Consider the following 27,751-nt stretch of genomic DNA (forward strand, 5'->3'; position numbering starts at 1 on the left):
TCCCTCTCCCCCCCCCTCCCTCTCCCCCCCCCTCCCCCCCCTCCCTCTCCCCCCCTCCCTCTCCCCCCCCCTCCCCCTCCCCCCTCCCTCTCCCCCCTCCCTCCCTCTCCCCCCCCTCCCTCCCTCTCCCCCCCCTCCCTCCCTCCCTCTCCCCCCCCTCCCTCCCTCCCTCTCCCCCCCCTCCCTCCCTCTCCCCCCCCCTCCCTCCCTCTCCCCCCCCCTCCCTCTCCCCCTCCCTCCCTTCCTCCCCCCTCCCTCTCCTCCCCCCCCTCTCCTCCCCCCCTCCCTCTCCTCCCCCCCTCCCTCTCCTCCCCCCCTCCCTCTCCTCCCCCCCCTCCCTCTCCTCTCTCTCTCTCCCTCTCTCCCTCCCCCTCCCTCTCTCTCTCTCCCCCCCCCCTCTCTCTCCCTCCCCCCCCCTCTCTCTCCCTCCCCCCCCCTCTCTCTCCCTTCTCCCCCCCTCTCTCTCTCTCCCTCCCCCTCTCTCTCGCCCCACGGTGCCATGGTCAGCTGGCTCATCCTGTCCACAGTCCATTCCCTCAACCGTACAGGGAGCAAGTATCTCATACCTGTTGCAGGTGTCTGTCCGGATAGATCTGAAAAGATACTGACGTGTCTGCGTCTACCACCTCCGCTGGCACCGCGTTCCAGGCACCCACCACTCTCTATGTAGAGAACTTTCCACACATATCTCCCATAAACGTTCGTCCTCTCATTCTGAACTCATGACCCCTAGTAATTGAGTCCCCCACTCTGGGGGGGAAAAAGCTTCTTGCTATCCACCCTGTCTATACCCTCATGATTTTGTAGACATCAATCAGGTCCCCCCTAATCACCATCTTTCTCATGAAAATAATCCTAATCTACTCAACCTCTCTTCATAGCTAGCACCCTCCATACCAGGCAACATCCTGGTGAACCTCCACTGCACCCTGTCCAAAGCGTCCACGTCCTTTTGGTAATGTACACAGTACTCTAAATGTGGCTGAACCAAAGTCTCATACAACTGTACATGACCTACCAACTCTTGTCCTCAATACCCCATCCGATGAAGGAAAGCATGCCGTATGCCTTCTTGACCACCCTAATGACCTGGCTTGCCACCTTCAGGGAACAATGGACCTGAACACCCAGATCTCTCTGTTCATCAATTTTCCCTAGGACTTTACCATTTACTGCATAGTTCACCCTTGAATTAGATCTTCCAAAATGCATCACCTCGCATTTGCCCGGATTGAACTCCATCTGACATTTATCTGCCACACTCTCGAGTCTATTTATATTCTACTGTAATCTCTGACAGTCCCCCTCACTTTCTGCTGCTCCACCAATCTTAGTGTCATCTGCAAACTTGCTGATCAGATGACCTACACTTTCCTCCAAATCATTTACGCATATCACAAACAACAGTGGTCCCAGCACAGAACCTTGTGGAACACCACTGGTCACAGGTGTCCAATTTGAGAAAATACTTTCTACCACTACTCTGTCTCCTGTTGCCTAGCCCATTTTTTTTGGTGTCCGTTGAGCGAGCACACCCTCGACCCCATGCGACTTGACTTTCTCCATCAGCCTGCCATGGGGAACCTTATCAAACGCCTTACTGAAGACCATGTAAATGACGTCTCCAGCCTTTCCCTTTCAATCAACTTTGTCATGTCGTCAAAGAATTCTATAAAGTTGGTAAGACATGACCTTCCCTGCACAAAACCATGTTGCCTATCACTGATAAGCTGATGTGCTTCCAAATGGGAATAGATCCTATCCCTCAGTACCTTCTCCAGTCGCTTCCCAACCACTGACGTCAGTCTCACCGGTCGATAATTACCTGGATTATCTTTGCTACCCTTCTTGAACAAGGCGACAACATTAGCAAGTCTCCAGTCCTCCGGGACCTCACCCGTGTCTAAGGATGCTGCAAAGATATCTGTTAAGGCCCCGGCTACTTCCTGTCTCGCTTCCCTCAATAACCTGGGATAGATCCCCACCTTAATGCCTTTTAGGAGACCCAACACTTCCTCCTTCCTTGTGTCAACTTGACCTAGAGTAAGCAAATGTCTATCCCTCACATCACCATCTGTCATGTCCCTCCCCTTCATCAATACCGATGCAAAGCATTCGTTAAGAATGTCACCCATTTTCTCTGACTCAGTGCATAACTTTCCTTCTTTGTCCTTAAGTGGGCCAATCCTTTCTCTAGTTACCCTCTTGCTCTTTATATATGAATAAAAGGCTTTGGGATTTTCCTTAACCATGCTTGCCAGCAATATCTCATGTCTTCTCTTCGCCCTCTTAATCCCTTGTTTCAGATGCGCTCGAAATTCCCCGTGTTCTTCCAAAGCTTCATCTCTCTCAAGTCGCCTCTAATCTATGCTTCCTTTTTCCTCTTGGCTAGTCTCACAATTTCACCTGTCGTCCATGGTTCCCGAATCTTGCCTTTTCTGTTCCTCATTTTCACAGGAACATGTCTCTCCTGCATACTAATCAACCGCTCTTTAAAAGCCTCCCACATATCAAATGTGGATTTACCTTCAAACATTTTCTCCCGATCTAAATTCCACAGATGCTACTGAACCTTGGTATAGTTGGCCTTCCCCCAGTTTAGAACTCTTCCTTTAGGACCACTCCCATCCTTGTCCATGAGTATTGTAAAACTTAGGGAATTGTGGTCGCTATTTCCAAAGTCGCCCCCTGCTGTAATTTCAACCACCAGGCAGGTTCATTCCCCAACACCAGGTCCAGTATGGCCCCTTGCCGAGTTGGACTACGCACACACTGCTCTAGAAAACCCTCCTGGACACACCTTACAAATTCTGCTCCATCTTGCCCCCTAGTTCTGAGTGAATCCCAGTCAATGTTGGGATAATTAAAATCTCCCATCACCACCACCCTGTTTCTCCAACACCTTTCCATTATCTGTTTACATATTTGTACCTCTATCTCACGCTCGCTGTAGGGAGGCCTGTAGTACAGCCCCAACATTGTTACTGCATCCTTCCTATTTCTGAGTTCTACCCATATTGCCTCAATGCTTGAGCCCTCCATGGGGCCCTCCTTCAGTACAGCTGTGATATGGTCTTCGACCAGTATTGCAACTAACATTAAATAGTAGACAGTAGATCACTGGAAAAGGAGGCTGAAGAATCAGTATGAGGAATGAAGAAATGGAAGAGGAACTGAACAGGTACTTTGTATCAGTCCTCATGGTGGAAAACACCAATCGCATACTAGAACTTTGAGAGTTAGGGGCAGTGGTGAATATAATAGCCGTAACTAAGGAAAAGGTGCTGGGGAAGCAGAAAAGTCTGAAGGTGGACCAATCACCCCTGGACCAGATGGACTGTACTGTAGACTTCTGAAGGAGATAGCTGAAGAAATTGTTGAGGCATTAGTGGTGATCTTTCAGGAATCAGTGGTGATAGGGAGGATCTTGGGGGTTTGGAAAATGGCTAAGGCAACACCCCTGCTTAAGAATTGAGAGAGACAAGAAGGGAAATTATAGGTCAGTTAGCCTGACGTCAATCATTGGTAAGATTTTAGAGTCCGTTCTTAAGGTTGAGATTGCAGAGACCTTGGAAGTAAATGACAAAATCGGGCTGATTCAGCATAGCTTCATCGAGGGGAAGTTATACCTGACAAATCTGTTAGAATTCTTTGAGTAGAAAGTGGGCAAGTTAGACAAAAGGGAGCCAGTGAATGGGATTTGTTTGGATTTCCAGAATGCTGTTGAGAAGGTATCAAATAAGATGAGGGCCCATAGTGTTTGGGCAAGTTACTGCCATGGATAGAGCATTGGCTGACTGGCAGAAGGCAGAGAGTGTAGATAAAGGGGTCTTTTACAGGATGGCAGCTGGTGACGAGTAGAGTCCCACAGGGATCAATGTTGGTACCACAACAGTTCATGTAATACATTGATGATATGGATGAAGCAACTGAGACATTTTTGCTGAGTTTACAGTTGGCACAGTGACAGATGGAGGGAGAGATAGCAGTGAGGAAGTTGCAGAAGGACTTGCATAGACTCTGAGAGTGGGCAAAGAAGTGGCAGACAGAACACTGTGTGGGACACTGTGAGGTTATGTGCTTTGGTAGGAAAAATGGAGGCATAGATTATTTTCTAAATGAGAAAGGGCATTTGAAGTCTGAAGCACAACTGTCCCTCGTTGCCTTTGAGAAGGTAGTAGTGAGTTTCCTTCTTGAACTGCTACAAGTACATTTGCTCGAGATAGATACAATGCCACTAGGGAGGGAATTTTGGATTTTGACCCAGCGTGTTATCAGCTGAGCCTGAACATTGTCCAGGTCAATCTGCACAAAACAACCCTTTTTTTACCCCTGGAATTAACATTATGAACGTTCTGAAAACCGCTGTTGTAAGCATATCTTAATAGGCTTAATAGACCAAAACTGTAAGCTTGTTCAAAGTCCTCTTCAGGTTAACATGCAGGTTCACTTGACAGTTAGGAATGTAAATGCAATGTTAGCATTCATTTCAAGAGGGCTAGAATACAAGTGCAGGAATGTACTGCTGAGGCTGTATATGGCTCTGGTCAGACCCTATTTGGAACATTGTGACCAATGTTTGGCTCCATATCGAAACAAGGAGTCTGCCACTTCTTTGCCCACTCACCTAGCCTGTCCAAGTCCTTCTGCAGCTTCCCCACTTCCTCACTACTATTTGTCCCTCCATCTGCTGACATTGGAGGGAGTCCAGAGGAAGTTGGCAAGAATCATTCTGAGGTATGACGAGCTTGTCTTACGAGGAGTGGTTCAGGACTCTGGGTCTGTACTCGATGGAGTTTAGAAGGATGAGGGGAGAATGTGGAGAGGCCTGGAGAGACGTGGATGTGGGGAAGATGTTTCCATGAGTAGGAGAGACTTAAATCTTCGGGCACACCCTCAGAGTCGAATGGATAACCCTTTAGAACTGAGATGAGGAATTTCTTCAGCCGGTGGATGGTGAATCTGTGGAATTCGTTGTTGCGGAAGGCTGTGGAGGCCAAGTCATTGAGTCTGTTGAAGATATGAGTTGGATAGGCTCTTGGTTAGTAAGGGGATCAAGAGTTAGGGGGAGAAAGCGGGAGATTGGATGGTGGAGCAGAGAGTCAGTTGTAACTGCTAAAATATTGAGGCTGGGATTTCAGCAAAGGTAATGTTGAGGAGGGACGGTTAGATGCTCACTTGTCGGAGATGGTCATTATCTGTCACTTATATGGACGTTTTTTTTGAAAACTCTGTTGTGGATGTGGGCATCACTGGCTCGGCCAGCATTTATTATCTGTCCCTAGTTGCCCTTAGGAAGGTAGTGGTGAGCTGCCTTCTTGAACTGCTACAAGTACATTTGCTTTCGGTAGATACAATACGATTAGGGAGGGGATTTCTGAGAACGCTGTTGTAAGCATATCCTAGCTTAATAGACCAAAACTGTACGCTGTGCTCCTTGAGTGGTGTCACCAGTCTTGTGTGGAAAGATTTTCACTCCTCCCCTCCTTGAAATAAAGATTTGCACCTCACGTGCCTTCTAAAATACATGCTGTGCATAGAAGCTAAATTTTTGTGCTTCATGTACATGCCTCTTGCTGCGTTCTGCTGGGATCTTTTAAGAATCTAGAAAAGATTACAGCTGATACATCCATTTGGGCAGCACGGTGACTCAGTGGTTAGCTCTGCAGCCTCACAGCGCCAGGGGCCCGGGTTCGACTCCAGCCTCGGGTAACTGTCTGTGCGGAGTTTGCACATTCTCCCTGTGTCTGCATGGGTTTCCTCCATGTGCTCCAATTTCCTCCCACAGTCCAAAGATGTGCAGGCTAGGTGGATCGACCATGCTAAATCGCCGGTAGTGTTCAGGGGTGTGTGTGGGTTATAGGGGTGGGATGGGATGCTGCAAGGGGCGATGTGGACTTGTTGGTCCGACGGACCTGTTTCCACACTGTAGGGAACCGAATCTAATCTAATGTCTGCAGTCAACTCTTCTAATCCTCCATGTTATCATCTAATTTAGTCTGAAGGGATGCCTGACAACTAATGAAGTGAGGGAACAGGTTTTATGTCTGTATTATTTGAGGATGAATTGATTGTGAGTTGGCTGTATAAATATGGGAGCTAGTAATTAGGGGTTGACGTTTATGGAGTATTTTTAAAAGAAATAAAGCTCTGATGGTACGATGTTGGGTTGGACTCTTTGCATACCTGGAATCCAATTCTTCAGGTCCAGGGAACCTATTAACTTAGTCTTCTCAGTTTTCCTCAATGTTTTCTTGAGGATTTCCTTCTCCCTTTCGCTCCCTACTTTTCGCCCATTGATTTTTTTTTTTATGTTTTCTACTGTGAAATCAGATAGAAAATATTGGTTCAAAGCTTGTGCCATGACCTTCATTTCCCATCATCAATTCCCCAGTCTCAACCTCTCATGAGCCATAATTCACTGTATTTACTCTTTTCCTTTTGATACACTTGTGGAAGCCTTTACTGGATTTATATTAATGTCTCCCTCATTATTACTTTGGTCATCTTTTGTTCACATCTGAAATAGTTTCAGTTCCACAATTTTCCAATCTTTCTTTCAATTTATACTATCTTTAACTTTGTTAGATAGCAACAGATGGCACCATGGTGCATTCTAGCTGTACATCCTTTCATTCTAAATTGACAATATTTTTGTTCAGAGTTATGAAATATCCCCTGAAACATCTGCCATTGCTTCTCTATGGTCTTACCTTTTAAACTATTTTCCCAGTTCAACTCTGCCTTTATACTCCTGAGTTATCGTCAATGAAAGTTAAAGATATTAAACAGTTTCAGACCAAATTCTCATCCTCATCCTTGATGTAAAATTCTACCACATCCTGATCATTCTTATCCAGAGAATCCTGTACTATGTTATGGTTGATGAGTTGTATCTCAAAACATACTACCAGGTCTAAAATATCTTAATCCCTGCTTGGTTCCAGTGGTACAGTTTTAAGACTCCGAATGCACTCTATGAATATATCCTGAGGGGTAGATAACTGCTCTTGACATCAAGGTGCATTCAACCAAATATGACATCAAGGAGCCGTCGCAAAGCTGCAGTCAGTAAGAATCAGGTGAAAAACCCTCTGCTGGCTGGAACCTTACCATAAAGGAAGTGGTTGTGGTTATTGGAAGTCAGTTGCCCCAACTCCAAAGCATCACTGCGGGGGTTACGTAAATTTGTGCCCTGAGCTCAACCATCTTCAACTGTTTAACCAAATGCCAAATGCCATCCCTCCGTCAGAATGCCATACGTGGGGATGTTCTCAGTTGATTGTGCCATGTTCAGCACCACTCATAGCTCCTCAGATGCTGAAGTAGTCCATGTCCACGGAACATAAGTGATGAGAAGCAAGTGGTAGTTGTGCTGTGCAACTTACGGGCAATGAACGTCACCATTAAGGAGAATCTAACCATTACCCCATGACTTACACTCCTTTACTGCCAATATGCTGAGGCTTATCAGGTTTCCAGAAACTGAATTGGACCAAACTTATAATTATTGTGACGACAAGAGCAGGTCAGAGGTTAAGAATTCTGCAGTGAATAATGAGCCCCCTACCTACACAAAGCCTGTCCACCATCTATAAAGCCCAAGTCAGGAATGTAATATCCACTGGTCAGGACTGGTGCAGCTCCATCAACACTCAGGAAGCTTGAACCATATGGACAAAGCAGCCTGTTGGATTGGTACCCCACCCACCACCTTCAACATCTGTTCTATCATCAGTAATGTATAATTAGTGCCCCATGCAAGTTTCCCTCCAAGCCACACACACTATCCTGACTCGGAACTATATCGCTGTTCATTAATAGTCATTGAGTTAAGATTCTGGAGCTTCTTTCTGAACAGCACTACTCGAGGGACTGCAGTTATTCAAGAAGGCAGCTCACCACCACCTTCTCCAGGGTAATTGGGCTTAGCCAGCAACATCCACATCCCGTGAATAAAAAAGAATCTTCCAGGCTATCTGTGCCAATTGGATTCACAGTTTATGGTAACATCTTTCTTACAAGATCCCATTACTTCTTGGTCTATCGACTGTATGCTATCCTGGACTGTATCTTCTGTCAGGGGATCTATGAATCTGAAACTGTCACAGCTGTGACTTCTTTCCTTTGCTGTTCCTTATCTCTACCCAAACTGATTGCCTATTTTGCCTGGGAGCCAGTTGGCTGGTTTGTAATTCAGAGTGATACCAACAGCCTGGGATCCGACACTGTCTGAAGTTAATGAAGGAATCTTCTTCTCAACCTCTCTCCTCATCTGAGGTGCGGTAACCTTCAATTTAAACCACCTCCAGTTATATCTCTCGACTGTGAGAGCAGACCTGTGGTCTCATCTGGGACTATAGTGACTTTGAATCTCCAAACCAAGATAATTTCTCACCAATGTATTGATCTCATCTTTGACACAAGACAAAAAAACAAACAAATTAAACCCAATGAGATGAATTTTGGATCACTGGATTACATGGCATAATTGGACAACGAAATGCACTATTGTTAAAATAATTAGGAATTCAACCAGAAAGGCCACTAATGTGAATCCTGGATCTGTGTATCATTTGAAATTATTTAATTGGATAGTTTCAGTATTTGGCCACAAGATGGAGAAATCTGCTGAGGTGATGTACCCAGAAGATAGAAAGATGATAGAAATGTTTGGAGAGATATGGGCCAAGCACAGGCAGGTGGAACTAGTTCAGTTTGGGATTGTGATCAGCAAAGGCTGGTTGGACCAAAGGATCTGTTTTCATGCTGTATGACTCTATGAAACTCAAGCTTAATTGTCCGAAACTCACATTCAGACATATCTAACCTTGATCATAATCTTACAGAAAGATAGCCGACTTTATCCCTCAGAGTTGCAGACTCTTCAATTTTACATCCTCAAAGACATTTAGCAGGAATAGCATGGATTATAGAGTGAGTTGAGTAGATTGGTTCATTATTAATTCTTAACTAAATTTGATTTATTTTACATTTTTAGACAACATCAGGTGAAGATGTGCGTGATTTCACCAAGGTGCTGAAAAATAACTTCAGATCAAAGAAATACTTTGCCAAACATCCTCGCTTGGGTTATTTACCACTACAAACAGTCCTAGAAGGTGAGAACCTTGAGATGTAAGTTTATTGATGTGAGATTTACTAATGTATCAATGCCCATTTGGGAGTTGACAAATATTGCAGCATTATTCGCTCTGCAGCTGAGCAGGAGAGTGAGGTTGTCCATTTGCGCCGATATCAGAAGTACACAATACAAGAACAAGAGGGGCTTAACTGATATCATTGGTCCTCTCGCCTTCAAAACAGTGTAGTTACTCAGAGTGCATCTGCTGTGGACTTGTTGATACTGTCACTAACGTGCAACCTTCCTTGATATCTTTCTCTGTCCTCCAGTTCTGTCTTTTAAAAACTACAATCAATTACCCTCTCCTTAAAAGGAAAGAACCTTTGGCTGAACAGAGAACAAAGAACAGTACAGGCCCTTCGGCCCACGATGTTATGCCGACCTATTATCCCACTCATATCAAACTACCCTGCATACCCTTCATTTTACTATCCTTCATGCGCCGATCCAAGAGTCGTTTAAAAGTCTTGAAATGTATCTGACTGCATTACCACTGCCAGCAGTGCATTCCACACACCCGCCACTCTCTGTGTAAAGAACCTACCTCTGACATCTCCCCTATTCCTTCCTCCAGTCACCTTAAAATTTCTCCCCCTCGTAATAGTCATTTCTGCCCTGGGAAAAAAAATCTTACTATCCACTCCAGCTATGCCTCTCATCATCTTGCATACCTCTATCAAGTCACCTCTCATTCTTCTTTGCTCCAATGGAAAAAGTCCTCGCCCCCTCAATGTTTCATCATAAGACCTGCCGTCCATTCCATGCAGCATCCTGCTAAATCTCCTCTACACCCTCTCTAAAGCTTCCACATCCTTCCTATAATGAAGCAACCAGAATTGAACTCAATGTTCCAAGCGCTGCTCCATCCCCACAAACTAATGCTCGATTCCAAATCCCTTTTCTCTTGATGCTTTAAATTCAATGCTGTCTTTCGTGTAATTTCATATTTGAATTCACTGGTCCTGAGCTGCTCGCGGCGATGTGCCCCCGCGGTCCTGCTACAGTGCTTTGAGATGGAAACAAACATGACTGATGAAGGTCCACCAGTTGATGTAGTATGTTTAGATTTCAAAAAAGCATTTGATAAATTACAACTCATAAGGTGACTCAAAAGAAAGCAGCCCATGAGTTCAAGGGTAGTATATTAGGATGGACAGAGGACTGCATCGCAAATAGAAGTAGAGAAGGGGCAGCAGGATGGTAACTTATAACTGGTGTCCGGCCACAGGGTCCCTGCTGTGGAGGCCGTACACCTAATGTTCCCTGGGTTGATTTTGGAAATGGAGGAGGGGATTGCCATGCTTAGGAATGTTGGGCGGATGGGATTTATAAGATTGAAAGAAATCTTATTTTTTCAGCATTTAAGATTCTTAAGAGGCTTGATAGTGTATATCCGTAGAGAATGCTCCCATTTGTGAAATATTTTATGACCACAGAGGCCACATTTTCATATTGGTTGCCTGTTAATTCAGGGGAAGAATTACTTCTTTCAGGTGGTAGCAATCTATTCAACACTTTAGCAGAGAAGGTTTTCGAGGTAATGCCATCAATTATATGCTAGGCTGAGATGGCCAGTTTAATTTTCAAATCAAGAAACAACAATAATGAGAAAAGGGTAGTTTTCACAGTGGAAGCTACTTCAAGGATCCCCTTATCCCTGTATTCTTTAGTAATGAATTAAATACATCACTACCACACCATCACTACCATTACAGAAGTAGTAGTAGACAATCTAATGGAGTGAAAGCAGATTAGACTCTTTGCCCTGATGGTTTACTTTCTATGATTCCAAACAAAGGAGCTTCAGAGTTGGTGTATGCATTGATTGTAATTTCTGAAAAAGGTTTCGATTCTCAAGAAGCATCTGAGGGCTGGAAAACTGCCGATGTGACATCCCTATTTAAAAAGGAGAAAGGCAAATTGTTGGAAATATGTGGCAATCAACTGTGAAGAAAATAATAGCAGGACATTTGGAAAATCAGAATCTAATCAAACAGAATCACCATAGCCTGACGAAAGAGAAATTATGTCTGGCTAATTTGTTTGGGTTTTTGGAGGAAGTCCCAACCAGAATTAGTAGAGGAAAACCAGTAAATGTGTTGTATTTGGACTTTGAGCAAGCATTTGAGAATGTACTCAAAAGTAATAAGCTAAGAGCTGAGGTTTTGAAGGTAGTATATTGCTATGGATCAGTATGCTTTGCATGGCCAGGAAGGAGAGATCACATCTACAGTGAAATGCACCAAGTGAATAGATATTTTGGGGAATTTGGTGGCCATGTGGTAAGTCAGTGCAGAGGGTAAGAGGTGCTATTTGCTTGCTTTTTTTTGCCTGATAGTTGGTAAGCTTTTTTTTTGAGACAGGGCAAATTGAAGCCAGAAGCGGGGACCCAGAAGATGAACCTGGTTCATTGGTTGGTGATAGCTACTGGTTTAAGAATCTATTATCGGTAACTTTCAGATTGAAAGTAAATCGGAGAAATATATACAGGCTACAAACTAATGTTTTGAAATAAAATTAAGATATAAGTAATTGAAATGGAGATGCCGGGCCAATGATGATTTAAACCTACATGACGGGGGAGTGGTCAGACACCATACTCCAGCTCAGGGTTGATGAACTGGAATCTCAGTTTCGACCAATCAACAAATCATGCGGGGGAGAGTTACCAGGGAATGCTCTGTTTCCGGAGGCAGTCACACACCTTAGATTAACTACCTGAAGCTCGGTCAGTGGCCAGGGACGTGAGACTGTGACTAAGAACAGGGCAGGTGAAAGGATCCAGGATGTCGTGCAGAAGGAACCTTGGCCTTTGATCTTATCGAACAGGTTTGAGATTCTTTCTTCCTGTGTGGATGAGAGGTCAGGGTATATGGAAGATGAGTAAACTGACTATAGCACGGTGGTACAGGGGGACATTCAAGAGGGGATAAAAAGTGAAATGTAGTTATAATCAGAGGTAGTATAGTTAGGAGAATGAACATTGTTGGTTGTGACTAGGATCGAGAGTCTCGAAAGTAGTGTTGCCTGCCTGGCGCCCAGGTTTAGGATATTCCGTCTTGGCTACCAAGGAATTTGAAGTGGGAGGTGTAGAAATCCAGCTATCGTGGTGGACACAGGTACCATTGATATGGAAGAAAGAGGAAAGAGGTTCTGCTGAGGGATTACGAGCACTGAGGTGCTGAGTGAGAAGGCAGAACCAAAAGGTAATAATCTCGGGATTCTTATCTGAGCAATTTGGCACGGTGTGAACAAAACTGAAGATGTAAATGCATTGTTCAAATGATGGCATGGCAGAAATGTGTTTGAATTCATGGGACATTGGCATTGGTATGGGGAAGGAGGGAGTTGTTCCGGTGGCATAGGCTTGATGAGAATCATATTGGGACAAATATCCTGGCAAAAGACATAGCTAGGTCTGGGGTAGGGCATCAAAGTGAAAAGTGTGGAGCGGGTGAGTCCAGTTGCATGGAAAATTATGGAAAAAGTTAGAAGCTAGTAAGTGCTCAGCAAAGTTTCCAGAGCAAGTAATAGGACAAAAAGTATGGAAATAGTCAGGAGTCTCATTTCAGGTGCAGCAGATAAGAAGGGTGGCCGTAAATGCCAGACTGAAGGCCTTTTATTTAATTGTAGGGAGTGTATAAAACAAAGTGAATGAGTTTGTGGTGCAGATGGAAATTGACAGATGTATTGTTCTGGGTCTCACAGACATGTGGTTGTAAGGGGATAAGTGTTGGGAACTAAATATCCAATGATACATGTCCTATAGAAAGAACAGACAAATGGACAGAGATGCCAGGGTTGGCTTGTGAGTAAGAAATGGGGCAGCGCTGAAGGAACCACAGGTCTTGAGCTTGTTTATTAATGACTTGGAGGAAGAGGTGAATGTGCTGTGGCTAAATTTTTAAATGACTCAAAAATATTTGGAAAGACAAGGCATGGAACAGAAACAGAGATTTACCAGGATGTTACTTGGATTGGAATGTATTAGCTTTCAGGAGGGCTTGGTGGAAATGTTGTATAATAATAAATGTAATGAGATCAACCATGATCTCACCGAATGGTGGAGGAAATTCAATGGGCCAAATGACTTGTTGAGTGAGTCTTGTTGTTTGACAATGAATTCGTAAAGGTGTTTGTTTTTGTCTCTTGGATGAGATGTAAAAATGAAATGTGTACGCTTCCTTTTCATCTGGCAATAAATAATCGTTCTGAACGATTTCCATTGACTAGTGGCAATCTGACAAGCATCACGATGTAAAGAGATTCTTAGCTTCTTTTTAATTGTAAAGTTATTCTCTGGAATTAATTAAGCATATATTATTTGCATCTCAGGAATTATATTCATCACTGCATCTCAAAAAGTACTCTGTTGTATGATAACAGCATTTTAAAGAACACTCTTCAATGGTTGTGATTTTCAGTTGCCATAACACACATTAAATTACATTGTTGGCCAATCTGTCCATGATTATTTCATTGTCTTACATTTCAAACAGACGAGGAAATATTAGTGATGCAATGAAGAGTTTGATGATAAAATATAATTACTGTTACGGTTTCCTCTTGGACGAAATATTCTCATCAAATTGACTGGTCAAGGAAATGGGACACTGACTGTGAGTACTTTGAGTGTTTAAGTGATTCCTAAAATGAAAATTATGACCTTGATTTCTCTTGCATGCAGATATGAAGAGACTATTTTAAAAATCCTCTCGGTTCGTGGTTCAGGCATAAAGGTGTCACATGTATATTTATGTATATACATGTACATGTGTAATCTGAAAAGAAAATGACGATAAATCACTTGTTACAAGGTGAGAATGAGTTATCCAGATAGTAAGAACTGCCAAAGTTGGTGTCTGAGATAACACATTGTGGAGCTGGGGGAAAGCAGGCAGCATCAGAGGCTCAAGAAAGTTGATGTTTTGGGTCAGGACCCTTCCTCCAAAATGGAGGGTGGACGGGAGCTCAGAAACAAATAGTGTGGAGAGGGAGGAGGTGCTGGGGAAGGTAGGTGGGATGGTGATAAATGAGTACTATCCAGATTGGAACAGATTTACCCCAGAAGGTATTGAATACAAGTTCCAAATCACACTCAAAATCCTAGTGACCGTTCATGTTTTTTTTGTCTGTGTGTTTCAGTAATTGCATGTCAGTTTGAATGGTTCATTGAGAGTGAGGAACCTATGGACTCACACACACCAACATGGAATTTAATTCAAAGAGTGACTCCTCTTCAAAGTACTTAATCGCTTTTAAAATCTTGACCATTTCTGCTGTCTAGTTAAACAAGTGTAGCTGAATACTGCTTCAATAGGAATTAGTGTTTAATAGGAACATATTTGTGAAACTTACAGTTCCTCAAGCTTTAGCATAAACTGGTGGAGACTTTCGGCGCTTGCAAAAAGGCTCACCTCTCTGTTAATACTGAAGGAAAATTGGAGTTTAAAAGTAAGTTCACCCGGTGTCAGGGAATGAAATGTTAATGTTGACTTGAATATAATTTTTAAAAAAGTAATATATTTGTGTAGCACTAAACTCAAATTAAAATTTGGATATGCCAGTTGACTCCTGTTTGACACTGGATGGAATGGCGGTGACATCAGATTCAGTGATGATTGAGAATCTAAAGAATATGAGGATAAGATTTAAAATCCAAATATCATTGAACTCTTCAAGAAATGTATTACTGGAAAAGGGGGAAAGCATGTATGTCTATTAGAATTGAATACACTCTGAAGGCGGTGGCACAGATGAAACAGACCTGTGTGCTAAAACTTATCACAAATTTCACATTGAATGGAACAGTTTAAACAGGCTGGAGGAAGCAGACATGCCAGCGCAAACTTTTGAATTTGTGCATTCTGTTCATAAACATCAGCAAAATTGTGGGAACCTGTTTATTCTTTCTCTTTTATTGCACAGAACCATACGATTACACTAATTTTGATGAGGAATTTAAAGATTATGAGCCCCGTCCATTTGACCCGCAGTTTGGTACCATAGGTTGGTACGATCTTCGTTCGAGAAGGAAGAGGGATGTTCCAGACACAGAAAATCGTCAAACCATTTACTACAAAGTCTGTTTCTGCTTAGTATTAATTAATGCAGTTAACATTTTCAGATCGACATGATTGCAGAATGGAGTCAATAAAACAAATTCCATCTGATATTCAACATAAATTTTAAGTTTAGAATAACAAGCTCACAAGAGCTTGGTTTTAGATATCACTTGGGACCACAGACTAACAGACAAAGGAACAAAGCAAAACGACTCTGCGATTTGATGTAGAAACTCCTGACTCCGAAGCCTGCAGCCGCCCTCCAATTCTCAAGTCAGAAGTGTGCCAATGATGGTGCAGATCCAACAACACTGGAAACGATCTTGAGTCTAGACCAAAGCAGCCCCTTGATTGGCACCGTATCCATTCTCTCCACAACCAACTCCAAGACACAATAATGTGTCCATATACAAGATGCACTGCCACATTTTTTTCCAACTATTCTTACACCCGCCTTTCCAGACTTAGAAAACTCATCTTCAAGGTCAAGGACATCAGACATGGTAGCACTAATCCCAGTAAAAATCACCTCCAAGCTACTCTCAAACTTATTTGGAAATGAATGATTGTTCCTGAGTCAATATTAGTAATCTCTTTTGGAACAGCATTGTGGGTCTGTGTACAGCAACATGAAGCTGTTCAAGAAGTCAATTTGTGCTGGACAATCAGCAACAGCTATGTCTCATTAAAGAATAAATAAATCGGAAAGAAATCCATCTGAGAGTCACAAGCAAATGGGTAACTTTTTTTTGTTCACTCTGCAGCTCGTGGGCTATTACCAATTTTGACAATGACAAATGAAGCTTTTGTTTGGTTTGCTATTGATAGCAGCTGTCCACAAAATAAAAACAATTGGCATCAGAGATAATGGGAACTGCAGATGCTGGAGAATCCAAGATTACAAAGTGTGGAGCTGGATGAACACAGCAGGCCAAGCAGTATCTCAGGAGCACAAAAGCTGACGTTTCGGGCCTAGACCCTTCATCAGAAAAGAGGGAGGAGGAGAGGGCTCTGAAAGAAATAGGGAGAGGGGAAGGCAGATTGAAGATGGATAGAGGGGAAGATAGGTGCAGAGGAGACAGACAAGCAATAAGGAAGGAGAGGATCAAATATCAAGGTAGGCTAGCTAGTCATATCAGAAATCATAGTAACGGCTTCTTTCAATACATAAGAAACAAACGTGAGGCAAAAGTAGACACTGGGCCACTCCAAATTGATGCTGGAAGGCAAGTGGTGGGAGATAAGGAAGTAGCTGAAGAACTTAATAAGTACTTTGCGTCAGTCTTCACAGTGGAAGACATGAGTAATATGCCAACAATTAGGGAGAGCCAGGGGGCAGAGCTGAGGATGGTAGGAATTACAAAAGAGCAAGTGCTAAAAGAGCTAAAAGGTCTAAAAATTGATAAATCTCCTGGCCCCAATGGGCTATATCCTAGAGTTCTGAACAAGGTGGCTGAGGAAATAGCAGAGGCTTTGGCTATGATCTTTCAAAAGTCAGTGTAGTTTTTTTTTGAGTGCGAGCAGCAGCGGAGGCAAGACGGACCCGGAAGACTGCAGCTAAGGTAAAGCAGTTTATTTTTAAAATTACTTACCGGTAGCGGGCAGTGGTGTTTTTTCCTCTTTCAGAGAAGGAGCGGGAGCAGCGGAGGAAGTGACGAGGACCAGAGGGGCAGCCGGGAAGGAAAGCAGTGAGTATAAATACTCACCCTTCGACGCCAACGGCCATTATGAGTGCGAGCAGCAGCAGAGGCAAGATGGACCCGGAAGACTGCAGCTAAGGTAAAGCAGTTTATTTTTAAAATTACTTACCGGTAGCGGGCAGCGGTGTTTTTCCTCTTTCAGAGAAGGAGCGGGAGCAGCAGAGGAAGTGACGAGGACCAGAGGGGCAGCCGGGAAGGAAAGCAGTGACCATATATATCAGCAAGGCGTGTTAGGGAAATGGAGCTGGAGCTGGATGAACTACGGATCATTCGGGAGGCAGAGGGGGTAATTGAGAGGAGTTACCGGGAGTTGGTCACTCCTAAGGCTCAGGACGAGGATAGATGGGTTACAGTTAGGGGGAGGAAAGGGGACAGACAGACAGTGCAGAGATCCCCTGTGGGCATTCCCCTCAGCAATAAGTATACCGTTTTGGATACTGCTGGGGGGGATGACCTACCAGAGGAAAGCCATAGTAGTCAGTTCTCTGGCACTGAGCCTGACACTGTGGCAAAGAAGGGAAGGGGGCAGAATAGAAAAGTACTCGTGGTAGGGGACTCGATAGTTAGGGGAATCGACAGGAGATTTTGTGGGCAAGATCGGGATTCCCGGAAGGTATGTTGCCTCCCTGGTGCCAGGGTCCGGGACGTCTCCGATCGGGTGTATAAAGTTCTAAAAGGGGAGGGCGAACAGCCAGAAATCGTGTTACATATTGGCACAAATGATATAGCCAGAAATAGGTTTGAGGATATAAAAAGTGATTTCAGGGAGTTAGGATGGAAGCTGCAGAGCAGGACGAACAGAGTAGTGTTCTCTGGTTTACTACCGGTGCCACGAGATAGCGAGGTGAGGAACAGGGAGCGGGCGCAGCTGAACACGTGGCTTCGCAGCTGGTGTAGGAGGGAGGGCTTCAGATAGGTTGATAATTGGGATGCCTTCTGGGGAAGGTGGGACCTGTACAAGAAGGACGGGTTGCATCTGAACTGGAAGGGGACCAATGTCCTGGGTGGAAGGTTTGCTCGAGTAGTTCGAGAGGGTTTAAACTAGTATGGCAGGGGGGTGGGAACCTGAGCTGTATACCAGAGGTGAGCATTGATGCAGGTGAGGCAGTAGCAAGAGGTAGACCAGCTAGTGGGAAGGATTTTCCTGGGAAGGAACCAAGGGATCGGTTAAAGTGTGTTTGCTTTAATGCAAGGAGTATCAGGAATAAAAGTGATGAACTTAGAACATGGATCAGTACCTGGTGCTATGATGTTGTGGCCATAACAGAGACATGGGTTTCTCATGGGCTGGAATGGTTGCTGGATCTTCCAGGGTTTAGAACATTTAAAAAGAATAGGGAGGGGGGAAAAAGAGGAGGGGGTGTAGCACTACTAATCAGAGAGGGTATCACAGCTACAGAAGCTTCCTTTGTCGAGGAAGATCTGCCTACTGAGTCAGTATGGGTGGAAATTAGGAACAGCAAGGGAGTAGTCACCTCGTTAGGGGTTTACTACAGGCCCCCCAATAGCAGCAGGGAGATTGAAGAAAGCATAGGTCGACAGATTTTGGAAAAGTGTGCACGCAGTAGGGTTGTTGTAATGGGTGACTTTAACTTTCCTAATATTGATTGGAACCTCCTTCGAGCAGAAGATTTGAATGGAGCTGTTTTTGTAAGGTGTGTTCAGGAGGGTTTCCTAACGCAGTACGTTGACAGGCCGACGAGGGAAGAGGCCATTCTAGACTTGGTGCTCGGAAACGAGCCGGGGCAGGTATCAGATCTTGTGGTGGGAGAGCATTTTGGTGATAGTGACCATAACTGCCTCACGTTCTAGATAGCTATGGAGAAGGAGAGGATTAGGCAAAATGGGAGGATATTTAATTGGGGAAGAGGAAACTATGATGCGATTAGACATGAGTTAGGAAGCATGGACTGGGAGCAGTTGTTCCATGGTAAGGGAACTATAGACATGTGGAGACGGTTTAAGGAACAGTTGTTGGGAGTGATGAGTAAATATGTCCCTCTGAGACAGGCAAGAAGGGGTAAGATTAAGGAACCTTGGATGACGAGAGCGGTGGAGCTTCTAGTGAAAAGGAAGAAGGTAGCTTACATAAGGTGGAGGAAGCTAGGGTCAAGTTCAGCTAGAGAGGATTACATGCAGGCAAGGAAGGAGCTCAAAAATGGTCTGAGGAGAGCCAGGAGGGGGCACGAGAAAGGCTTGGCAGAAGGAATCCGGGAAAACACAAAGGCATTTTACACTTACGTGAGGAATAAGAGAATGGTCAAAGAAAGAGTAGGGCCGATCAGGGATAGCATAGGGAACTTGTGTGTGGAGCCTGAGGAGGTAGGGGAAGCCCTAAATGAGTTTTTTGCTTCTGTCTTTACGAAAGAAACGAACTTTGTAGTGAATGAAACCTTTGAAGAGCAGGTGTGCATGCTGGAATGGATAGAGATAGACGAAGCTGATGTGCTGAAAATTTTGTCAAACATTAAGATTGACAAGTCGCCAGGCCCGGATCAGATTTGTCCTCGGCTGCTTTGGGAAGCGAGAAATGCAATTGCTTCGCCACTTGCGAAGATCTTTGCATCCTCGCTCTCCACTGGAGTCGTACCTGAGGACTGGAGAGAGGCAAATGTAATTCCTCTCTTCAAGAAAGGAAATAGGGAAATCCCCGGCAATTATAGACCGGTAAGTCTCACGTCTGTCATCTGCAAGGTGTTAGAAAGGATTCTGAGGGATAAGATTTATGACCATCTGGAAGAGCATGGCTTGATCAAATACAGTCAACACGGCTTTGTGAGGGGTAGGTCATGCCTTACAAACCTTATCGAGTTTTTTGAGGATGTGACTAGAAAAGTTGATGAGGGTCGAGCTGTGGATGTGGTGTATATGGACTTCAGTAAGGCATTTGATAAGGTTCCCCATGATAGGCTCATTCAGAAGGTCAGGAGGAATGGGATACAGGGGAACTTAGCTGCTTGGATACAGAATTGGCTGGCCAACAGAAGACAGCGAGTGGTAGTAGAAGGAAAATATTCTGCCTGGAAGTCAGTGGTGAGTGGAGTTCCACAGGGCTCTGTCCTTGGGCCTCCACTGTTTGTAATTTTTATTAGTGACTTGGACGAGGGAATTGAAGGATGGGTCAGCAAGTTTGCAGACGACACAAAGGTCGGAGGTGTCGTTGACAGTGTAGAGGGCTGTTGTAGGCTGCAGCGGGACATTGACAGGATGCAGAGATGGGCTGAGAGGTGGCAGATGGAGTTCAACCTGGATAAATGCGAGGTGATGCATTTTGGAAGGTTGAATTCGAAAGCTGAGTACAGGATTAAGGACAGGATTCTTGGCAGCGTGGAGGAACAGAGGGATCTTGGTGTGCAGATACATAGATCCCTTAAAATGGCCACCCAAGTGGACAGGGTTGTTAAGAAAGCATATGGTGTTTTGGCTTTCATTAACAGGGGGATTGAGTTTAAGAGTCGTGAGATCTTGTTGCAGCTCTATAAAACTTTGGTTAGACCGCACTTGGAATAGTGCGTCCAGTTCTGGGCGCCCTATTATAGGAAAGATGTGGATGCTTTGGAGAGGGTTCAGAGGAGGTTTACCAGGATGCTGCCTGGACTGGAGGGCTTATCTTATGAAGAGAGGTTGACTCATTGGAGAAAAGGAGGAGGAGAGGGGACCTAATTGAGGTATACAAGATAACGAGAGGCATAGATAGAGTTGATAGCCAGAGACTATTTCCCAGGGCAGAAATGGCTAGCACGAGGGGTCATAGTTTTAAGCTGGTTGGTGGAAAGTATAGAGGGGATGTCAGAGGCAGGTTCTTTACGCAGAGAGTTGTGAGAGCATGGAATGCGTTGCCAGCAGCAGTTGTGGAAGCAAGGTCATTGGGGTCATTTAAGAGACTGCTGGACATGTATATGGTCACAGAAATTTGAGGGTGCATACATGAGGATCAATGGTCGGCACAACATTGTGGGCTGAAGGGCCTGTTCTGTGCTGTACTGTTCTATGTTCTATGTTCTATGTTCGGAAAATTGCTGTTGTAACTCCCTTGTTTAAGAAAGGATCAAGGCAAAAGATGGAAAATTACAGGCCGATTAGCTTGACCTCGGTAGTTGATTAAAATTCTTGAATCATTGTCAAGGATGAGATTTCGAAATTCCTGGAAGTGCAGGGTCAAATTAGAACAAGTCAGCATGGATTTAGTCAGGGGAGGTCGTGCCTGAAAAACCTGTTAGGATTCTTTGAAGAGGTAACAGGTATGTTAGACCAGGGAAACCCAGCAGATGTTATCTATCAAGACTTCCAACAGGCCTTTGATAAGGTGTCTCACAGGAGGCTGCTGAGCAACGTGAGGGCCCATGGTGTTCGAGGTGAGATACTGGCCTGGATTGAGGATTGGCTGTCTGACAGAAGGCAGAGAGTTGGGATTAAGGGCTCTTTTTCAGAATGGCAACCAGTGACGATTGGTGTCCCGCAGGGTTCAGTGGTGGGGCCGCTGCTGTTCACCTTATATGTTAATGATCTGGATGAAGGGACTGGGGGCATTCTGGCGAAGTTTTCCGATGATACGAAGATAGGTAGACAGGCAGGTAGTACTGAGGAGGTGGAGAGGCAGCAGTAAGATTTAGACAGTTTAGGAGAGTGCTCCAGGAAATGGCTGATGAAATTCAATGTGAGTAAATGTGAGGTTTTTCACTTTGGTAAAAAGAATACAGGCATGGAATATTTTCTAAATGGTGAGAAAATTCGTAAAACAGAAGTACAAAGGGATCTGGAATTCTTGGTCCAGGATTCTCTAAAAGTTAACTTGCAGGTAGAGTCCATGATTAAGAAAGCGAATGTAATGTTGTTGTTTATCTCAAGAGGGTTGGAATTTCGAAGCAGTGATGTGCTTCTGAGGCTTTATAAAGGTCTAGTTAGGCCCCATTGAGAATACCGTGTCCAATGTTGGGCCCCACACCTCAGAAAGGACATACTGGCCCTGGAGCGTGTCCAGCGGAGATTCACACGGATGATCCCTGGAATGGTAGGTTTGACATACGATGAACGGCTAAGGATCCTGGGATTGTACTCATTAGAGCTGAGAAGGTTGAGGGGAGATCTAATAGAAACTTACGAGATAATGTGTGGCTTAGAAGGGGTGGACGCTAGGAAGTTGTTTCTGTTAGGCCAGGAGACTAGGACCCGTGGGCACAGCCTTAAAATTAGAGGGGGTAAATTTAAAACGGAAATGAGACGACTTTTCTGAAGACAGAGAGTGGCGGGCTTGTGAAATTCATTGCCACGGAGTGCAGTGGGGGCCGGGACGTTGGATGCCTTCAAGGCAGAGATCAACAAATTCATGATCTCACAGGAATCAAGGGCGACGGGGAGCGTGCAGTGAAGTGGAGTTGAAATGCCCATGAGCCATGATTTAAATGGCGGAGTGGACTTGATGGGTCGAATGGCCCTACTTACACTCATATCTTATGGTCTTAAGTTAAAGGGTCGGACATGAAGCCAATCGAGGTGAGTGTAGGTGGGGAGAGGTCAGTCTGGGGAGGACAGACAGGTCAAGGGGGCGGGAAGCGGTTAGTAGGTCAGGAATGGGGGTTTGGCTTGAGCTGGGAGGAGGGGATCGGGGAGAGGAAGAGCAGATTAGGAACGTGGGGACGAGCTGGGCTGGTTTTGGGATGCAGTGGTGGGAGGGGAGATTTTGAAGCTTGTGAAGTCCACATTGATACCATTGGGCTGCAGAGTTCCCAAGCCTCAGTTAAGGAAGGACAATAAACACTGGTCAGTCATACATCAAACAAAAAAAGTTTATTTTTAAAAGAAAATAGGATGCATCTGTCAATCAAGTGGCCAAGTATTATCGAGTTTTGAGAAGATTTTTAGCTCAGGGTTGAGGTTTTGGATGTAAGATTGCTCACTGAGCTGGAAGGTTAGTTTTCAGATGATTCGTCACCATTCCAGGCAAAATCATCAGTGAGCCTCCAGTGAAGCGCTGGTGTTCGGTCCCGCTTTCTATTCAAGTGTTTAGGTTTCCTTGTGTTGGTCATGTTATTTCCTGTTCTTTTTCTCCGAGGATGGTGGATGGATTTGGAGCCAATGTGTTCTCCCTAGTATAGTTTGTGTATGGAATGAACTGCCAGAGGAGTGCCAGAGGCTATTATAATCACAGTATTTAAAAGTCACCTGCATGGACACATGAATAGGAAGGGTCTGGAGGGATATGGGCAACATGCTGGCAAATGGAACTAGTCATTTACGATATCTGGTTGGCATGGAGGAGTTGGACTGAAGGGTCTGTTTCCCTGCTGCACAACTCTACGACTCTGTCTTTGTCTCTTTGTGTCTCTCTCTCTCGCCCTCGCTCCCCCCTCCCATTTTCTCAAAAACCCACCCCTCGCCACACCCACAATCTCTGTCTCTCCATCTCTGTGTGTGCCTCACTCTGTGTCTACGTCTCTCTCTCTCTCTGTTGTCTTGTCTCTGCCACCTCGCTGTGCACTTCTGTCTCTCTTTCTTTCTCTTTCACTCTGTCTCTTGTGTGTGTGTGTGTGTGTGTGTGTGTGTGTGTGCGCGCGCGCGCGCTCCTCTCTGTCTCTCGTCTTGTCTCTGCCTCCCTCTGTGTGTGCTCTGCCGTTCTCTCTCCGTCTCTCCCTGTGAACTTCTCCCTCTCCCCTGCCCCCGCCCCCGGCGCTCTGTCTTTCTCTGTGTCTCTCTTCCTCTCGCCGTGTGTTTATCTATCCGTGCATCTCCACCCGCTCAGCAGGGAGCATTGAGTTTTTTTTTAAAAGTTTAAAAATCTGTTTAAACCCAACCCATCCGCAATCAGACTGCATTTCTAATTCTCTCTCTCACACACACAGTCTGTCTCTTTCTCCCTCTCAGTCAATCCCCTTCCTCTCCTGTTCCTACTCACGCCTTTCCCCCCCCCTCTGCCTCGGTGACGAGTCCGCTGTCTGGAACCCTTTTCCCGGGAGGGGACTGAGGACCCAGCTGTTCTGCATCGGGATCAGCGTACCACGATCCCGGACCCCTACAGCCTCCGGCATGACCACTGGGCGAGGAGCAGGCATCCAGGCTGCTGGAAAGCTCGCTGCTCAGTGGCTCGGCCCTGCGCCGCCTTGGCCGGGAGCGGGGATCCGAGGTGGGAGAAGGCCTCTTCGCCCGGCTCCTGGGCACAGCTACCTGCCTGAACACTAAAATGTGAGGCTGGATGAACACAGCAGGCCAAGATCTTGGATTCTCCAGCATCTGCAGTTCCCACTATCTCTGGTACCTGCCTGAACAGCTGCCTGGCACCGAACCCACCCCCTCTCCTCCCCTCCTCTCTCCCTGCCCCCTCCTCCCTTCCCTACCCGCCCCTCCTCCTTCCCCCCCAACCCCCTCCTCCTACCCCCCCGCCCCGTCCTCCTGCTCCCTCCCTCCATTCATCCATTCCTTCCTCCTGTCAGTCCTCGCTCCCTCCCTCCAGCCATCCATTCCTCCCTCGCTCGGTCCCTCCAGCCATCCATTTGTCCCTCGCTCCAGCCGTCGCACCCTCCCTCCCTCACTCCAGTCAGTCAAAACAACAAAGAAAATTACAGCACAGGAACAGGCTCTTCAGCCCTCCAAGCCTGCGCCGACCAAGATCCTCTGTCTGACCAGTCACCTATTTTCTCACGGTCTGTGTCCATTTGCTCCCTGCCCGTCCGTGTACCTGTCCAAATATATCTTAAAAGATGCTAGTGTGTCTGCGTCGCCCACCTCTGCTGGCAGGTGCCCACCAACCTCTGTGTAAAGAACTTGCCATGCATATCTCCCCTAAATTTTCCTCCTCTCGTCCACGTCCTTTTGGTAATGGACACAGTACTCTAAATGTGGCCGAACCACAGTCCTATACAACTGCAACATGACCTGCCAACTCTTGTACTCAATACCCTGTCCAATGAAGGAAAGCATGCCATATGCCGCCTTGACCACCCTATTGACCTGCATTGTCACTTTCAGGGAACAATGGACCTGAACACCCAGATCTCTCTGTTCATCAATTTCCCCCAAAACTTTTCCATTTACTGTTTCGTTTGCCCTTGAATTTGATCTTCCAAAATGCATCACCTCGCATTTGCCTGGATTGAACTCCATCTGCCATTTATCTGCCCAACTCTCCAGTCTATCTCTGTTCTGTTGTAATCTCTGATAGTCCCCTTCACTGTCTGCTTCTCCATTCCTCCCTTGTAGTGCAATTAGGCAAGACTTAGGAGGCATAGAATGGGTTAGCAAAATGCAGGGGATGGGGACAATTGAATTGTGGAGCTGGTTTAAGGAACAGATATTGCGTGTCCTTGAGAGGTACGTCCCTGTCAGGCAGGGAGGAAGCGATCAGCTAAGGGAACCGTGGTTTACTAAAAAAATTGTATCTCTTGTTCAGCAGAAGAGGGAGGCTGATGTGACGATGAGACCAGTTGGTTCAGATGAGGTGATGGAGAGCTACAGATTAGCTAGGGAGGATTTAAAGAGAGAGTTAAGAAGAGCAAGGAGGGTACATGAGCAGACATTGGCAGGTAAATAAAGGAGAGCCCTAAAGCTCTCTATAGGTATGTGAGGAATAAGAGGATGACTGGGCTAGGCAAAGGGCCAGTCAAAGACAGAAGTGGGAAGTTGTGTGTGGACGCTGTGGAGATTGGAGAGGTGCTAAATGAATATTTCTCATCTGTTTTCACTGAGCGACAGGAGAATATTGTAGAGGAGGTGACTGAGTTAGAGGCTACTAGAATTGCAAAGGTTACGGTTAGTAAGGAGGAAGTGTTATCAATTCGACAACGTGTGAAGGTAGATAAAACCCCTGGGCCTGATGGGATTTTTCCGAGGATTGTCTGGGAAGCTAGGGAGGAGGTGGTGGAGCCTTTGGCCTTGATCTTGGAGTCCTCATTGTCTACAGGTTTAGTACCAGAGGACTGGAGAAGTGCAAATGTTGTGCCCTTGTTCAAGAGGGGCAGTAAGAATGACCCAGGCAATTAAAGACCTGTGAGCCTTGCGTCTGTTGTAGGAAAAATTTTGGAAAGGATTATAAGAGATAGGATTTATAATCATCTAGAAAGCAACAATGTGATTGGAGATAGTCAACATGGATTTGTCAAGGGCAGGTCGTGTCTCACAAACTTCATTGGTCACCTTCTCAAAAAACTCAATCATGTGGATGAGAGTCGGGCAGTTGGCGTGGTGTACATGGACTTCAGTAAAGCCTTTGATAAGTTTCCCCATGGTAGGCTATTGGAGAAAATACAGAGGCACGGGATTGAGGGAGATTTAGCCATTTGGATTAGAAACTAGCTTTCACTAAGAAGGCAATGAGTGGTGGTTGATGGAAAATATTCAGCCTGGAGTCTGATTACTCGTGGTGTGTCTCAAGGATCTGTTTTGAGACTACTGCTGTTGTCATTTTTATAAATGACTTGGATGCAGGCATTGGTGGATGGGTTAGTAAGTTTGCAGATGACACTAAAGACAATGGAGTGGTGGACATTGTGGAGGAATGTTGCAGGTTGCAGGGAGACTTGGATAAACTGCAAAATTGGGCCGAAAGGTGGCAAATGGAGATTAATACGGATAAATGTGAGGTGATTCACTTTGGGAGGAATAATAGGAAGGCAGGACACCGGGTCAACAGAAAGATTCTTGGTAGTGGAGATGAACAGAGGGATCTTGGTGTCCATGTACATAGGTTCCTGAAAACTGCCCCCCAGGTTGATAGTGCTGTTCAGAAGTCTGATGGTGTTTTAGGTTGCATTGGTAGAGGGATTGAGTTGCGGAGACGTGATGTCATTCTGCAACTCTACAAAACGCTAGTGCGGCCTCGCTTTGAATATTGCATGGTCGCTCCATTACAGGAAGGATGTGGAATCGTTGCAACAGGTGCAGAGGAGATTTACCAGGATGTTGCCTGGTCTGGAGCGAAGGTCTTATGAAGAAAGGCTGAGGAACTTGGGTGTGTTCTCATTGGAGAGAAGGAGGCTGAGAGGGGATTTAGTAGAGACATACAAGATGGTCAGTGGATTAGATAGGGTGCACAGTGAGAGTCTTTTTCCGAGGATGATGACTTCAGCTGGTACAAGGGGGCACAGCTACACATTGAGGGGTGATGGATTTAAGACAGATGTCAGAGGCAAGTTCTTTCCTCAGAGAGTGGTACGGGGGTGGAATGCTCTGCCTGCCAATGTAGTTAACTCAGCCACATGAAGGGCATTTAAACAGCCCTTGGATAAGCATATGGATGCTGATGGGATAGTGTAGGGGAATGGGCTTAGATTAGTTCACAGGTCAGCGCAACATGGATGGCCAAAGGGCCTGTTCTGCGCTGTGTTGTTCCATGTACTATTACAGTTCACAGATCACATTTAACACTAAAATGAGTGGTAGAGTAAAGAGGATAATGAAAATCTGCAGATGGACACAAAGTTTAAATGAATGGACAAGGGTCTTGCAGATGGAGTGCAATGATGGTAAATGTGAGGCTGTCCATTTTGGTAGCAATTAGGGCAAAATGGAGTATTACTTAAATGGTGAAAAATTGTAGCATGCTGCTATGCAGAGGGAGCTGGGCAACCTTGTGTATGAATCACAGAACGTTTGCAGATGCAGCTGGTAATTGAGGCAACAAATGGAATAGTGTCCCTTATAGTTCGAGTGATGCAGTTTAAAAATCGGGAGGGGATGCTCCAGTTGTATAGGGTGCTGGTAAAGCTTGATGTAGAGTAGTTTGTACAGTTTTAGTCTCCTCACTTTAGAAAGGATGTGCTGGCACTGGAGGGGGTGCAAAGGAGCTTCACAAGAATGATTCCAGAATTGAAAATGTTGCTGTATGGGGAGAGATTGAGGAGACTAGGATT

General features: G+C 45.3%; 1 long non-coding RNA gene across 3 annotated transcripts in view; it reads left to right on the plus strand.

The window, feature by feature from the left end:
* The first annotated feature begins 9,005 nt into the window (after nucleotides 1–9,005).
* The window catches only part of LOC132208193 (uncharacterized), a 59,618-nt gene continuing 40,872 nt past the window's right edge, over nucleotides 9,006–27,751 (plus strand). The window contains exons 1-3 of one of the 3 annotated variants that reach the window (XR_009444275.1): nucleotides 9,006–9,122; nucleotides 13,645–13,962; nucleotides 16,837–16,989. This is a non-coding gene — a long non-coding RNA (uncharacterized LOC132208193). Of the gene's footprint in view, nucleotides 9,123–13,644; nucleotides 13,963–14,526; nucleotides 14,600–15,073; nucleotides 16,990–27,751 lie in introns of those variants that run through there. The other 2 variants (XR_009444276.1, XR_009444277.1) reach the window with 2 other exon arrangements.

Source organism: Stegostoma tigrinum, unplaced genomic scaffold, assembly GCF_030684315.1.
Source record: "Stegostoma tigrinum isolate sSteTig4 unplaced genomic scaffold, sSteTig4.hap1 scaffold_310, whole genome shotgun sequence".
NCBI lineage: Eukaryota > Metazoa > Chordata > Chondrichthyes > Orectolobiformes > Stegostomatidae > Stegostoma > Stegostoma tigrinum.